Raw genomic sequence first — 12,094 nt, forward strand, 5'->3', positions numbered from 1 at the left:
CGAACTAAGATAGACGTGTTTAAAGGCACTTTAACAATGGAATTCGATGGGGAAGTGATTGATTTTAATTAGGTCCGCTTAAATTAACCTTCAAGTTTTCCTTAAGTTAATGAATTGGATGGGACAGCGCATACACAATTCAAAACATTCTCCAAAAGTCCTTTACGTGAATGATACGAGCATATTTATGCTACTTAGTTATGTTGTTTCCTTGCATTTAGTTACTTAATTACTATCTATTTTAGTCTTTTAAGCTATTTTCGTATGTTTTTAGGTCCTAATGGCAAAAGGAGCAAGAAAGTGCATTTTGAGGCTATTTGGAGCAGTTTTGGGCATGGATTGGATAGCTTAACTATGGAGCAATGTGGATGGACGAAATTGAAGTCAAGAGATGCTAGGAAAGGCTAAAAATCTGGAGAAAGAAGTCCAAATGCAAAGAAGATAAGGAAAGAGCAAGAAATAAGGAACCTTATCCAAATTTCCTTGTCTTATCCAAACCTTATCCAAACCTTATCCAACCTTATCTTATCCTATCCTAATCTTTTCCTACCTTAATTCCAACTTCAAAGATGACTACTTTTCACATTAAATCACCTAAATATCAAGTTCTAGAAGCCCTATTTTCGTGCATTAAGTTTATGCCACATGTAACCCTTCTAGAAGTTCTAGAATCTGCCACAAGGACCATTCCTTGTCCTCCTTGGAATCTAATTGAAAGTATCCTTGTTCTTTGGTGATTTGGAGTCCTAATTCCTCTCCTTTTCAGCCCAAATTCGTGCCTCCCCTTCACCCTATAAATACATGATGCCACAATGATAAGTCTCATTTTGCATGCATTTATATATTCCTTATTTGGCGTCTTTGTGATGTTTTTTGGATTGAACTAGTTGCATTTTACATTATTTGGTGTTAGTGTGCAGTCAAGTGTGTTTTAGGATCAAAGGGAAGGCAAATGAAGTAAAAACCATTCCTTTTGGTTGCTGAGCATTATTCCAAACGTGGAGAAGATTCGAGGGAGTTAAATTGAAGTCCAAATGAAGAACCTAGGAAACTTTTGACTGCTGGAATTTCAGGAAATGATGTGGAAGTGTTAAGTGGTGCAATTCGGCCACATTGGGTGGTTCTAAACAAGGCAAAAACATGCGGACACCTTGTTATTCCACATAACTTGTGCCGTGTATTCCCTTGCTTTGTCCAGCTCCATTTTGCACCAAAAACACCCATTCCCATTAACTAAAACATTCAGCCATATTTCCACCAACAAACACAATCATGTCATGCAAATCCCATGTGGTTCCAAGTCAGATTATGCACTTGTAAAACATCAAAACATGCATTCACATGCATGTCCACAACCTGACCGTGCATTCCATTACCTTTCTCCATTTCATCTTTGCAGAAATCCACATGCATCTTGATTAAATAAACCACACCCCTGCAGATCATGTCCATTCCTTGCACCCATCATTCCAGAAATCCATTCATCCCATCACTCCATGTGATTTCAACTCCCTCATGCCCATACCGTGCACTTCCATTCCCATTTGTAGATGTCCACTCCCTTGTGGCAGACATTGCACATGTATCTTGGATTAAATAGACCACATACCTGCAAATTATGTCCATGCTTTGCATCCATCACTCCAGAAATCCACTCATCCCACCATTTCATGCGATTCCAGCTCCTTCTTGTCTTTGCCGTGCACTTTCATATTCTTTTCCAGATTTGAACAACCAATTCCAGGTTGTCCATTTCAGCTTTGCAGCAAACACACATGCATGTTCAATTAAAATAGCCAAATACATGCATATTTCCCTAGTGCCGTGCATCCACCACCTCAGAAACCCACTCATTCCAGCTCACTTATGCACTGCCATCTGACTTGTGAAATTCCAGCTCCATTCTTAATGATGGCAGTGACATTTCCTCTCTATAAAAACCGTGCAAACTCACTTCATGGGGTTCGGTTGGTTCATTCCATTATTCACACACATAGCCGCTGCATTCCCACTCCATTTTCTGTCCATTTCTGTCCCAAGGGCAGAAACCATTCAACCATAACCAATCTACCTTCATCCGCACCACATTTGGAAAACCAACACCGAAGGCACTCTTCAAGGAATTCAACATCAGTTTTGCTTCAAGGGTTTCTTCTTATTAATTCTATGTTCATTCATGTTTTATATTTTCATGTTAAATCTTTTGTAAACATGAATTGTAACTAATCCTCCTATAGGGATTCGATGTAACCTTGCAAAGTTTGCCATGTAATTAAGTTATAATGCTCAGTTTGTCCATCTATTTCTTGTTTCATTCTCTGATTTAATGGTGACTTAGTGTGTTGATTTTAATGTTTGATCATCATTTGAATTAATCACTAAGTTGTGTAGCCAAGATTAAAACACACATCATGCATAATCTTGGTAGATATGTGAATGAATGAAGGGAATGTTTAGCAAACATCCTGCCGAGTTATTCCCTTTGGTTTTATGAAAGTTTCTTGTGCATTACATACTCTTGATTATGAACCAAAGTTGCACATCACAACTAGGTTCATGATTAGAGACATTTGATCAAATCCACACATCATATGGTTGATCATGTCCAAGTGAAACAAACTCAAGAAATAGGTAGATGAATGAGTATAAACTAACTTAACAAACATGGACTTAGTTGAGCAATGGTGAAACCGAATCCCTAGCTTCATTTCCATTGGTACTATCCCATTTTGTTAGTTGTTGATTCATTTATTTGTGTTTACTTCATTTTCTTATGCTTTCAAGTTACAACAACAAATCTGCCTATTCTGTTTAGTTTGATTCATTTCATAGAGTTCTTGCAAAACAAGTCATTACATAGGTCCAATTAGTCCCTGAGGATTCGACACCCTTGCTTGTGCCATTATACTAAATATATTCTAGCATTAGGAAGGAATAATACTTCAACAAAAATGGCGCCGTTGCCGGGGACTGATTTCAGTCCCTTGTAATTGCTTGTTTGCTATTTAAAATTTGTTCATTTCATTGTTGTTTGCTAGTTAAACTTTGTTCTTTTCATTGTAGGTAGATTCTTGATTTTCATTCAAACTTGTGTTACTTTGTTCCAGGTAGTATATGTCAAATAGACTTGTTGAGTTAGGCCAAAGAATTGAACGGTTGAAGGGCCACACTTTGGACAACTTTGTGCCATCAAGTTCATCCATTATCCGTGCAGAAGAGGAAGGGAATTCACCTAGTTCAACAAGTAAAGAATCTGAGCAATTTAATTGGGAAGGAGAAGAGGAGATGGCGGGCAACGAAGATGAGCTTCGAGCTTTGGAGGACTTTGCTCAACCAATCATACCAAATTCACCTTCATGCATCTTGCTGCCCACAGAAGCTAGAAACTATGATCTCAAATCTTCACATTTCCATATGTTTCCTTCATTTTATGGCTTACCTAATGAAGACCCTTTAGCTCATATTAAAGAGTTTTACAATGTTGTGAGTGGTTTACCTTTGCAGGGAGTAAGTGAAGCAAATTTGAGGATGAGAGTGTTTCCTTACACCTTGAAAGATAAGGCCAAGAGTTGGTTGATGACTCTAACACCAGGTTCCCTCACTACATGGGATGTCGTGGCTAAGAAGTTCTTGGAGAAGTTCTTTTCCACTCAAAAGACAGCCACATTAAGGGGACAAATCTTCAACTTCAAACAAGATGATGGAGAACCTTTCAATGAGTGTTGGGAGCGTTTTAAAGGCCTCTTGATACAATGTCCACACCATGGGTTACCTTTTCACTTACAAATGCAAATTTTCTATGATGGACTAACCCAAACTTGTCAATCAACTGTTGATAATGCAGCAGGTGGAGCATTGAAGAAAAAGAATGCTCAAGAGTCATATAACATTTATGAGATGTTGGGGTCTAATGCTCAACACAAAGATTTGAGGGGTAAGAAAGTTGGAGTCTATGAAACAAGTTCTAATCATGAGCTTTTGTTGCAGGTAGCTAACCTAGAAAGGAAGCTTGAATCCGTGCTCAACATGGTGCCAAAAGCAAATGAAGTGTGTGCCATTTGCAACATACCAAGCCATCCTACTCACCAATGTCCATCTAGGGAGGCTTACCCTGAGTATGTTCAAGAGCAAGTGAACCTAATGAATTCTTACAATCAAAGACCAAGGAATGATATGTATTCCAATACATATAACCCGAGTTGGAGAGATCATCCCAACCTTTCATGGAAGAACAACAATCAATTCCAAAATTTCCAACCAAAACCTGCCACTACCCTTGAGGATACGGTTAAGTTGTTAGCCCAAAACACTTTGCAATTCCAACATTCCACAAATAGCACTCTCCAACAACATTCAGCAGCCCTAACCAAAATGGAGACACAATTGGGGCAGATTGCAGATGCCTTGAACCAAAGAGAGGTTGGGAAGTTTCCAAGCCAACCCGTGATACTCCAAAGGAACCAAGAGCAAGCCAAAGCAATCACTACACTTAGAAGTGGTAAGGTTATTGATAATAGAGTTGGCAATGAAGTTACTAATGAATATGATCATGTGAATGCAGGTGTTACTCAAGGAGACAATGAGAAACCAAATGAGGAACCAAGCCATGCTACTTCATCATTTGAAGCACCAAATCTTCATAAGGCCGAGAAACCATACACTCCACCAATACCATTCCCTGGAAGACTTGCCAAGAGCAAGCAGGATAAGTCATTTAAGGAGATTTTTGATATACTAAGCAAAGTGAATGTTAATTTACCTTTGCTTGATGTCATTAGGAACATGCCGGCATATGGGAAGTTCTTCAAGGAGTTAAACAGCTACAAAATGAAGTATGGACCACATGAGAAGGTTGTGGTGTCTGAGAATGTGAGTGCAGTTTTGCAAAGAAAACTTCCACCAAAGCTCAAGGATCCAGGAAGTTTCTCTATCAACATCACCATAGGGGACAAGAAAGTAGAGAAGGCAATGCTTGATTTGGGTGCTAGCATCAACTTAATGCCTTATTCAGTGTACCTTCAACTAGGATTGGGAGATTTGAAAGCCACCACCATTTCATTACAACTTGCAGACAGATCCGTGAAATATCCAAGAGGTATAGTAGAAGATATTCTAGTTCAAGTTGATAAACTAATCTTGCCTGCAGATTTTGTAGTGTTGGACATGGAAGAAGCTCCTATACATGATCGTGAGTTGCCTATATTGCTTGGGAGACCTTTCATGGCCACGGCCAAAACCATCATTGATGTGCAAAATGGACTCCTCACTATGACAGTGTTAGGAGAGACAGTTCAATTCAAAGTGTTTAAGTCTCTTTCTCATCCTTCTTCCTCTCTTGATTGTTATGTCATTGATGTGCTTGATTCACTTGTTTTCTCTAAGTTCTTGCAGGCACAATCTAATGAACCATTACAAACTGTTTTAAGTCAATCTCAAGATGAGTTTGATGAAGATGATGCACTCATGGAAGAAGTAGCTGCCTTGGAAGCATTGGCACCATATCCTTTGAATGTTTCACCTCTTTTAGAGCCTTTAGAATCATCAATGTCACATCTAACTCCTTCTACTGTTAAAGCACCCAAGCTTGAACTTAAACCACTTCCACCACATCTAAAATATGTATATCTAGCTGAATTTGAAACTCTTCCAGTTATCATAGCTTCTGACCTCACCCCAATTGAAGAAGATAAACTAATTAGGGTGTTAAAAGAGTTCAAATCAGTTTTTGGTTGGTCTATTGCAGATATCAAGGGAATAAGCCCTACCATGTGCATGCATAGGATTCTTTTGGAGGAAGGGGCAAAGTCAACCCGTGAGCCACAAAGAAGACTCAATCCACACATGAAGGAGGTTGTTAGGAATGAGGTGTTGAAATTGTTAGATGTGGGGATCATATATCCCATTTCTGATAGCAAATGGGTGAGTGCTATTCAGGTGGTGCCTAAGAAGGTGGGAATCACTGTGATGAGGAATGAAAACAATGAGCTTGTGCCCACAAAGCCCACAGCTAGTTGGCGTGTTTGCACCGATTACAGGAAGTTGAATTCTAGCACTAGAAAAGATTACTTTCCTATGCCTTTCATAGATCAAATGCTTGAAAGATTGGTAGGTTACTCACACTATTGTTTTCTTGATGGTTACTCAGGTTACAATCAAATTGCGATCGCTCTGGAGGATCAAGAGAAAACAACCTTTACTTGCCCCTTTGGCACATTTGCATATAGGAGAATGCCTTTTGGACTCTGCAATGCTCCAGCAACATTCCAAAGATGCATGTTGGCCATCTTTTCTGACATGGTAGAAAGATTCATTGAGGTATTTATGGATGACTTCTCAGTGTTTGGTTCCTCTTTTGATGAATGTCTTAACCATCTCTCTTTAGTACTTCAAAGATGTCAGGAAACAAATTTGGTTCTCAATTGGGAAAAGTGCCAATTTATGGTGAAACAAGGAATTGTGTTGGGACATGTAATCTCTAGCAAAGGAATGGAGGTGGACAAAGCCAAAATTGACGTCATCACCAATATGGTAGCCCCCACCACTGTGAAGGGAGTAAGAAGTTTTTTGGGCCATGCGGGTTTTTATCGTCGTTTCATTAAGAACTTTTCAATGATCACTCGTCCATTATGCAATCTGTTAGCTAAAGATGTTGTATTTCATTTTGATAAGGCTTGTATGGATGCATTCAATACTTTGAAATATGAACTAACCTCGACCCCTATTATTATGGCACCAGATTGGTCGTTACCTTTTGAATTAATGTGTGATGCCTCTGACTATGCTATTGGTGCAGTTTTAGGGCAAAGGGTGAACAAGCTTCCGCATGTGATCTACTATGCAAGCAGGACTCTGCATGATGCTCAACTCAACTATTCCACAACTGAAAAGGAGTTGCTTGCTGTTGTTTTTGCCTTAGAAAAGTTTAGGTCATATCTTGTGGGATCTAAAGTTATTGTGTTTTCTGATCATGCAGCCCTTAGGTACTTGATGACAAAGAAGGATGCTAAACCACGCTTGATTAGATGGATACTCTTACTACAAGAGTTTGACTTGGAAATTCGAGATAAGAAGGGCAGTGATAATGTTGTGGCTGACCATTTGTCCAGGCTTAATGAAAACCATGGAGTTGGACAACCTTTGCCCCTAAATGAATCATTTCCAGATGAACAACTCCTTGTTGTTCAAGAAAAAGAACCATGGTATGCAGATTTTGTTAATTATCTTGCTTGTGGTATAATGAGAAATGACCTTTCTTTTCAGGAAAGAAAAAAGTTCCTTGCCATGGTAAAGCACTACGTTTGGGACGAACCATATTTGTTTAAATATTGCCCTGATCAAATCATTAGGAGATGTGTCCCAGAGAGTGAGCAACAAAGCATCCTAACATTTAGCCACACATTGGCATATGGAGGCCATTTTGGTGCCAAAAAGACATCTCTAAAGGTTTTACAATCTGGTTTCTTTAGGCCTACTTTATTCAAAAATGCTTTTGATTTTTGCTCCAAGTGTGATAGGTGCCAGAAAATGGGGAACATTAGCCGAAGAAATGAGATGCCATTGAACAACATTTTGGTGGTGGAACTCTTTGATGTTTGGGGAATCGATTTCATGGGACCATTTCCATCCTCTTTTGGCTACTTATACATATTAGTGGCAGTGGATTACGTATCCAAATGGGTTGAAGCCATTGCTACAAGAACTAATGATCATAAGGTTGTGTTGAATTTTCTTAAAGTTGTGATTTTTTGTAGGTTTGGAACCCCAAAAGCTATTATTAGTGATGGTGGCAGCCATTTCTGCAACAAACCTTTTGAATCCTTGATGAAGAAGTACAACATCAACCACAAAGTGGCAACCCCGTACCATCCTCAAACCTCAGGACAAGTGGAAATTAGCAATAGGGAGATCAAGAACATTTTGATGAAGACTGTGAGCCCTACAAGGAAGGATTGGTCATTGAGGTTAAATGATGCACTATGGGCATATAGAACAGCATACAAGACCCCCATTGGCATGAGTCCTTATCGCCTTGTGTTTGGGAAAGCTTGTCATTTGCCAATGGAGCTTGAACACCGTGCATATTGGGCCATCAAGAAGTTCAACTTTGATTACAAGGATGCTGGAATAGCAAGGAAACTCCAACTTAATGAGTTGGAAGAACTTAGAAATGAGGCATATGAGAATGCCAAAATCTACAAGGAACGGACTAAGCTCTATCATGACAAGGCCATCCTAAGGAAGGAGTTTCACCAAGGTATGAAAGTACTTTTGTATGACTCACGTTTGAGACTTTTTCCAGGTAAATTGAAGTCTAGGTGGGTGGGACCATTCAAAGTGTTACAAACATTTCCCCACGGAGCTGTGGAGATAGAGAACATGAAGAATGACACCTTTTTTAAAGTCAATGGGCAGCGATTGAAACTGTACTTGGAGAAAGTGGAGGAAGAGCCAGTGTATCAAGTTGTAGATTTTCTTAAGTTTACAACACCATGAACAAGCTACCATGTCTTGCCTAGACATTAAATAAAGCGCTTGCTAGGAGGCAACCTAGTGTGGTTTGTGTTCTTTCCTTATTTTGTGTTTATGTTATTTCCATGCCATATTCTTTGCCTATTAACTTTGCATACAATTTTAAGCATCGAGGACAATGCTTAGGTTAGGTTTGGGGGTGTGGGATGGAAGGTTTGTGTTTTGTGTTTGTTTTATGTGTTAGTTTTGGTTAAAGGTGTTTTGCTTACTAATATGAATGTATATGAGGGCTATGTTTGAAAACAAACGATTGGGTTGCTATGAAAAAGTGTTGCATCTTGTTGTCATGTATAAAGCTTTAAATCTTGAAATTATGATCATGGAGGTACCATACTCAAATTCTGGAAGAAGAATAGTGGAGACTACCCTAGTGAGTTATTTTGAGCCTAATTGTTTCTTTGAGAGGGTTTAAAGAGTTTCTACTCCTATCTTTTTCTTTCAATTTCACTTTAAATGATCTCATTAATTCTATTTCGTTTGGATGCTAAGAATCATTCTCCTTTGCAGATACCATGTCTTTAGTATCATTCATGAATGAACTCAATGAGATGATGTTAGGCTATGCATGTTTAACTACTAAAAGGCTTAAATCCTACCCATTTGTGTGCTCCATTCACCCTTGTTGCAGCCAAACACTTTAACCTAACTCTTTCATCACCCACACCATAATCTACCCATTCTAGCCCATTACAAGCCATACCTTATAGTTTGGGGAATACCGATGTGATGAAGACTAAGGGCAGATTGAGTTATAGAGCAAGATTGTGGCGTGTACCGAGGGCACCTATGTTGAAAATGTTTCTACAAAAAAAAAAAAAAAAAAAAAAAACAGAGGATCAAAGTGGATACAAATTCCAAATCGCCTCATTATAAAGCATAGGGCCTGGACACCAAAAACAAAAGAAGACAAATGCTAGTGAAGAGCCTCAAAGACACTTTGGTATGCCCCAAACTCTAGTATTTCATATCAAATCTTTCATAACATATACCCTAAGCCTTGCATTACAACCTTGAAGAAGACCTAACTGATCATTGAGGATGTATTCATGGGTGATGATAAGTGTGTGTATTTCTATATTCTTAGCATTTGATTCATTTCATGAGATCTACTCAGAAACTGTGCTTCCATTTCAGATTTCATATGTGAGAATTTTGATTCCCTTTACATAATTTCACTCATATATGTTGTTGAGAGACTAAACCTTAAGATCTGAGTGAGAACTTGAGTGGAAGCTGTGAGGAGTAGAGTTGAGGCGAATTCTATCTTAAACATTTGGGTATGGTGACTTTGAAGTTGTAAGATATGGAGAAATATCTTTATACGTTACAATTGATACGATTCTTTGAAGTGGCAATCTTTTGAGTTGAATGAATGACAAAATCTTCATTGGTTCTTATTAGTTTGTTTAAAGCATGTATTAGCCAAATTGTTTGCAGTATTTGTAGATGTTTGTGGGTGTCATCACTGTAAACCCTCAGGAGACACATCTCCTCCAACTAGGGACACCTAGGGGTTCAAAGGCTTGTTGCACATGCTCAGTGCAATCGTTTAGCCAGCGAAAGTGGTTTAGTTAAATGTTTGTGTTTTGTGTGTTTTAGTTTTAAGTTTGCTCGAGGACTAGCAAAAACCAGGTTTGGGGGTATTTGATAAGTCTCATTTTGCATGCATTTATATATTCCTTATTTGGCGTCTTTGTGATGTTTTTTGGATTGAACTAGTTGCATTTTACATGAATTGTAACTAATCCTCCTCTAGGGATTCGATGTAACCTTGCAAAGTTTGCCATGTAATTAAGTTATAATGCTCAGTTTGTCCATCTATTTCTTGTTTCATTCTCTGATTTAATGGTGACTTAGTGTGTTGATTTTAATGTTTGATCATCATTTGAATTAATCACTAAGTTGTGTAGCCAAGATTAAAACACACATCATGCATAATCTTGGTAGATATGTGAATGAATGAAGGGAATGTTTAGCAAACATCCTGCCGAGTTATTCCCTTTGGTTTTATGAAAGTTTCTTGTGCATTACATACTCTTGATTATGAACCAAAGTTGCACATCACAACTAGGTTCATGATTAGAGACATTTGATCAAATCCACACATCATATGGTTGATCATGTCCAAGTGAAACAAACTCAAGAAATAGGTAGATGAATGAGTATAAACTAACTTAACAAACATGGACTTAGTTGAGCAATGGTGAAACCGAATCCCTAGCTTCATTTCCATTGGTACTATCCCATTTTGTTAGTTGTTGATTCATTTATTTGTGTTTACTTCATTTTCTTATGCTTTCAAGTTACAACAACAAATCTGCCTATTCTGTTTAGTTTGATTCATTTCATAGAGTTCTTGCAAAACAAGTCCAATTAGTCCCTGAGGATTCGACACCCTTGCTTGTGCCATTATACTAAATATATTCTAGCATTAGGAAGGAATAATACTTCAACAAAAATGGCGCCGTTGCCGGGGACTGATTTCAGTCCCTTGTAATTGCTTGTTTGCTATTTAAAATTTGTTCATTTCATTGTTGTTTGCTAGTTAAACTTTGTTCTTTTCATTGTAGGTAGATTCTTGATTTTCATTCAAACTTGTGTTACTTTGTTCCAGGTAGTATATGTCAAATAGACTTGTTGAGTTAGGCCAAAGAATTGAACGGTTGAAGGGCCACACTTTGGACAACTTTGTGCCATCAAGTTCATCCATTATCCGTGAAGAAGAGGAAGGGAATTCACCTAGTTCAACAAGTAAAGAATCTGAGCAATTTAATTGGGAAGGAGAAGAGGAGATGGCGGGCAACGAAGATGAGCTTCGAGCTTTGGAGGACTTTGCTCAACCAATCATACCAAATTCACCTTCATGCATCTTGCTGCCCACAGAAGCTAGAAACTATGATCTCAAATCTTCACATTTCCATATGTTTCCTTCATTTTATGGCTTACCTAATGAAGACCCTTTAGCTCATATTAAAGAGTTTTACAATGTTGTGAGTGGTTTACCTTTGCAGGGAGTAAGTGAAGCAAATTTGAGGATGAGAGTGTTTCCTTACACCTTGAAAGATAAGGCCAAGAGTTGGTTGATGACTCTAACACCAGGTTCCCTCACTACATGGGATGTCGTGGCTAAGAAGTTCTTGGAGAAGTTCTTTTCCACTCAAAAGACAGCCACATTAAGGGGACAAATCTTCAACTTCAAACAAGATGATGGAGAACCTTTCAATGAGTGTTGGGAGCGTTTTAAAGGCCTCTTGATACAATGTCCACACCATGGGTTACCTTTTCACTTACAAATGCAAATTTTCTATGATGGACTAACCCAAACTTGTCAATCAACTGTTGATAATGCAGCAGGTGGAGCATTGAAGAAAAAGAATGCTCAAGAGTCATATAACATTTATGAGATGTTGGGGTCTAATGCTCAACACAAAGATTTGAGGGGTAAGAAAGTTGGAGTCTATGAAACAAGTTCTAATCATGAGCTTTTGTTGCAGGTAGCTAACCTAGAAAGGAAGCTTGAATCCGTGCTCAACATGGTGCCAAAAGCAAATGAAGTGTGTGCCAT

At 38.5% G+C, this 12,094-nt stretch overlaps 2 non-coding genes across 2 annotated transcripts; both read right to left on the reverse strand.

The window, feature by feature from the left end:
• Positions 1–3,659: 3,659 nt before the first annotated feature.
• Positions 3,660–3,770, reverse strand: LOC148697011 (small nucleolar RNA R71). Its single transcript, XR_015963238.1, has one exon. It is a non-coding gene; the product is annotated as a small nucleolar RNA R71 (small nucleolar RNA).
• A 7,925-nt stretch (positions 3,771–11,695) lies between these two features.
• LOC148697012 (small nucleolar RNA R71) lies at positions 11,696–11,806 on the reverse strand. Its single transcript, XR_015963239.1, has one exon. It is a non-coding gene; the product is annotated as a small nucleolar RNA R71 (small nucleolar RNA).
• Between the last annotated feature and the right edge of the window lie 288 nt (positions 11,807–12,094).

The sequence above is a fragment of the Pyrus communis genome, chromosome 5 (genome assembly GCF_041283825.1).
Source record: "Pyrus communis isolate YQ-2024b chromosome 5, ASM4128382v1, whole genome shotgun sequence".
Lineage (NCBI taxonomy): Eukaryota > Viridiplantae > Streptophyta > Magnoliopsida > Rosales > Rosaceae > Pyrus > Pyrus communis.